The 4,833-nt window shown below is 44.0% G+C and overlaps 1 pseudogene; it reads right to left on the bottom strand.

The window, feature by feature from the left end:
* Window positions 1–1,346: 1,346 nt before the first annotated feature.
* Window positions 1,347–3,291, bottom strand: LOC102518565 (annotated as a pseudogene).
* Window positions 3,292–4,833: the final 1,542 nt, after the last annotated feature.

Below are 4,833 nucleotides of genomic sequence, written 5' to 3' on the forward strand. Positions count from 1 at the left end.
GTCTGTTCCTGTACATTGGCAGCTGTTAACTCTTCTCATGGCCACTTGTGTTTAGTTCTGAGAACCTCCACGTCCATGACAATCAGCACCTCCACACTGCCACCAACCTCCCCTCACCCTTCGAAGAAGACTTGGCAAAGGACTGAACACACAGGATGGGACTGCCTGTGATCAGTGCTCTCTGTTTATATGTAGTGTTTTTATAGTTCTGTAGAACTCAATTTTCTGCATTAATAACAAACTCTTGTAAGTAAGCCACATAACAATATTGTATATTCATGAATTTAGCAGACATTGAGTGAGCATCCCTTCCCACGTGCTCTGCTGTAAGTGAGGCATACAGGGATGAGTAAGACTTTTTCTGCCTCCGAGATACGTGAAATAAGAAAATGACATAAGGATGTGTTGGCAAACTACCCAAGAGCCAAATCACAAGGCACTGCCCGTTTTTGTTGGTCTTGCTAACTAAGAATATGAAGGATTACAGACAAGAAGAGCATGTGACAGAGATGCCCATGACTTGCAAAGTCTACAAGTTGTACTATCTGACCATTTAGAGCCAAAGTTTGCTGACCCTTAGCACAAGGACTATCATGCAAGGTAGAACTTTAAATCTGTACCTTCATTAAAGTCCTATCAGGAATGGCCAAAAGGCTCTAGTGTTCCAGAGAGGGGAGCTGGTACCCCTGACTAATGGGATCGAGGAAGCGAGCCATCAAGGAAAGGTGGGATTTCAATAAAAGGAAATGGGAGAAAGGCTGTTTTGGGGAAGGGAAAGGGAAGAGAGAATTAACAACCGAGTCAGAGCTTCTCAACCTGCAGCTGCACCTGGAATCCCCTGGGAGCTTTTAAAAATATACTGAGGCCAGACCATAAAATGGAAGACAAATGGGAATAAATACACCTAACTGTGTATCAGGTTGGAACATAACCACCCAGGGAAAGAATTATTCCAAGTGACTTTTGAACTCAGTACTCTGACTAGACATCCTTAGCAGGAGGTAATGTAAGGTTAGAAGGAATTGCAGAGAAATCGTAAACTTCCCTCAACAGTTTAATTAGTAGTAGCTGTGATTTTGATACTCTCATTTGTGTGATGAGATAAAGCAATTTAGTAAATACGTTCATTTTAATTAATGTTTAGTGAAAGGGAAAAGAGATACAAATTAAAAAGTAATAAAAGGTTGAGAAGGCTAAATTTTAACAGGAAATATTGGTATAAATTCATGATTTATATGTATGTAGATATCTTAGTTTTTTGGGTTTTTTTTTGAGACAAATGGTTTATTTAGTAACAAGGAATAAAATTCTTCTGTCTTCTGAGGGCTGGACTGGACTGTGGTAAGTCAAACAGATAGTAACACACACAGGAACCCCCTCCCAGCCCTTGAGTTTTTGCAGAAACGCGAAGATGCCAGAGTCGCAGGACTTGCAATTGTTGTTTTCTGGACAGAAGTGCCGGCAGCTGTGCTTTCCAACGTGTCAGTGGTCGTGACATTCTCCTTCTTGTCTTCGGGTTTCAGGGCAGGAGACAGAAGCAGTTCCTTCATGTTGTTGGAGTCTGGGAGAAGCATGGTGATGCAGCTGATGCCTGTACCCCAGCCATCCGTGGGGGGCAGCCTGTATTCCAGGTGGTCAGAAGGTTTCATCTCTGAACATGGCCTCATCACCCCCAGCAGCTTTGGCCTTGGCCTGTTCTTCAAAAAGCTGCCACTGTTGCATGGGGTCATTCAGCTCGGTGTAGGCACTGCATATTTCCTTCTTCACGACAAATAGCTCAGAGCATTCAGTCAGACCTTCTTTAGAGCGGGGCCATTTGACCAGAGGGCTTGTTATCTGTGGGTGATCACAGATGAATGTAGGACTGATGAATGTCACTTTCAAGAACTCCCCTGACAGGCTTATCAAGGAGCCTGGCTGTGGTCCGAGGTTACAGGCACTCAACAGCTTTTGCCACAAAGATATCATCAAGAATTTTGCAAGTTTATTCAGTTTCACAGAGGTTAGTTTCTGGCAACTTCATGTCCAGGGCTTTCTCAAACTTTTCTACCATGCTGATTTTCCGGAAGGGTGGGGTGAAGTTAATCTCAGATGCTCGGCCCTCCGGGCAATCTGGATGATAGGTGACCCTGTAGCTGCCTGTAATGTGCTTCTCTACCCCTGTAATCATCTTCTCTGTGATTTCCATGCAATCATGGTAGTCTGCATAGGCCATGTAGAATTCACATTGTGGGTCAGATCAATTCCTTCATTCTGGAACTGGCATCCAATTTCCTAAACCTGGTCAATGCCACTGACCACTAGCCCCTCACAGTAAAGTTCTGGGGCAATTCGCATCCAGCTCGTTGTGATGGGTGATGAACGCTTGGCCACAGCTCCCCTAGGGAAGATGTTCATCATGGGAATTTCAATCTCCGGAAGTCCAACTCTTCCAAGAAACTTCTTATATATGTGACGATCTTAGAGTGGATGATAAATTTCTGCCTCACAAAGTCATTCAGGATCAAGTCCGAGTATCTCTGATGATACCGTGTTTCCTTGCCTTTGAGGCCAAAGTGAAGATAGGTACCATGTGCAAACAGGGAGACAGCAGTGTGCTCTCCTCGGAAATGACGCTCAGTTCACTCTTCTTGGTTTCCCCAGGATTGCCCTGGACACCAACTGTCTCCCCAGAGCAGTTTGTTGCTGATATGAATAAATTCTTCTTCTGACTTATAATTCCTGGAGTTGGCCATGACTTACAACTTAACCCCCTCTCCTTGAAGGTTGTTGAAGATGAGCTTTCCCCCAGCAGCTCTTTTGGCACGGATCCTACCTGCCGCCTTTAAGGTGATGTCAATCAGGTGGTCCCCAGGCTGCAGGTGACTGTATTCTTGGATGAAATGAGTGAGCAAGATGTCTACATGGAACTGGTGTGGGTTTGGGTCATCCTCGTTGACTTTCATTTGTTGGACCCCTTGGCTGCAGATCTTGTAGTATGATTTGGGGCCCGGCTCTCCTCCTCTGCACCCGCATCAGTGTCAGCGGCATGGTTGGTGGCAGCAGCAGTGGCCAGGCTTAGCTGTTTCTCACTGAGCTCCTTCTGCTTGGCCTCCTTCTCTGCTATTTTCTTCTCAGCTTCCAGGCATCTCTTTAGCTTAGCACACTTCTTTTATCAGAAAGTGGCTGGTCCTTGTGAATTGCTGAGAAAGGAGCAAGCCGACACAGGCACAGGTCCCTCTGCCCCCACTGTGCCCCGCAGGTTTGGCGCAGGGACCCCCTAGCAGGCCTTACAGCAGCTTATGTCAGCATGGCAGGACACCCTGGAACTACTGACTGGCACCACTTTGCTCAGTTTCGGCTCTCAGCCATCTCCTTTGACTTCAGCAGCCTGCACAGAGGCCATCTTCCCCGAGGGCCGGACGCGATACCTTCTTTCTTGATTTAAAGTGTGTGTGTGTGTTTCCACTGAAAAAACCTAAATGTGAGGACATTCCAGTCGCCACAAGAAGGCTACTGCCTACCTGGTTTCTAACTATCATTTAAAGAATTCAGTACTTTTGGAGAAATGTCTGGTCCGAGGCCTGGTTCAAGGAAAGAATGGGAATCTTATTGCCGAGAAAGGAAAAAGGTGTCAAAGGTTAATGAAGTCATCCAGAGGTCAAAGGACCAACTCAATTACACTTCCATTAGGCAAACTTGGGGCACTTTGAGCATTAAAAAGAATGATAAATGTTGTTGATTGTAAAATATGGAATAAGTAAGAATTCAGAAGTCCATAGTTACAGAAAAGAGAGAGGAATGAAAAAGAAAATCTTGCTACGATTAGAGGTGATGCCTATGAAAACTCTTTACTCTAAAAACTGGTAATTAAGCAAAAAGAATTAGCATTTAGTATGCTTTTATGATAACAAATACAGTTCATCTCAAGTTGATGAGATAGTGTTCCCCCTCCCCGATGGGAGAGTGTCAGTTAAGAAATATAAATGATGACAGAATTTTAAAAATGACCATATAACTCCCAGCATGAGTGAGATGTAAGATAGCACAGCCACTGTGGAAGAGAGTTTAGCATTTTCTTATAAGGTTAAACATACACTTACTAAAAAACCTGGAAATCCTATTCCTAAGCATTTACCCAAGTGGAATGAAAACTCAAGTTCCCCCGAAGGCCTGGATGAGAATGTTTGTACGGCTTTGTTCGCAATTGCCTCAAACTGTGAACAACCCAAACGTCCCTCAACTTGGGATGGCTCAACAGATGGCAGTGCACCCCTGCAGTGGGATTCTGCTCAGCAATAAACAGGAAGGGACTGCTAATACGTGAACAGCATGGATGGTCTCAAACACATTTTGTTAAGTGAAAGAAAAGTCATACTTAAAAGGTGACCCAATGTCAGTTCCATGTATGTGACATTTTGGAAAAGGCAAATCTAAAGGGACAGAAAACAGATTAGTGACTGACAAGGGCCAGGGTCGGGGGTTGACTGCACAGAACAGGATGTAGGGGAATTACTGGTGGGTGGTAGAAATATTCTATATCTTAGTGGTTGTGGCGGTTGCCCGAAAATATACATACATTTTTCAAGACCCACAAAATCATACAGAAAAAAGAGTGAAATTTTCTTGGGCATGGATGATGCCCTAATACAAAGTTAAAAAAAAAAAAAAAAAAAGAAGACCATTTTGCAAAGTCCCAGTAATTCTTTCAGGCAAGAGTCATCATTGGATGTTAAAGCTACAGGATGGAATTTTGTTGGGGAAACAGGACATTCACGTGCCAGAATACCACCTCACAGATTGCTTGCTATTTGCAAATAGGAAAATGAGTTTTAATGGAGAGGTAATCAGCAG

This window comes from Camelus ferus, chromosome 3 (genome assembly GCF_009834535.1).
Source record: "Camelus ferus isolate YT-003-E chromosome 3, BCGSAC_Cfer_1.0, whole genome shotgun sequence".
Taxonomy (NCBI): domain Eukaryota; kingdom Metazoa; phylum Chordata; class Mammalia; order Artiodactyla; family Camelidae; genus Camelus; species Camelus ferus.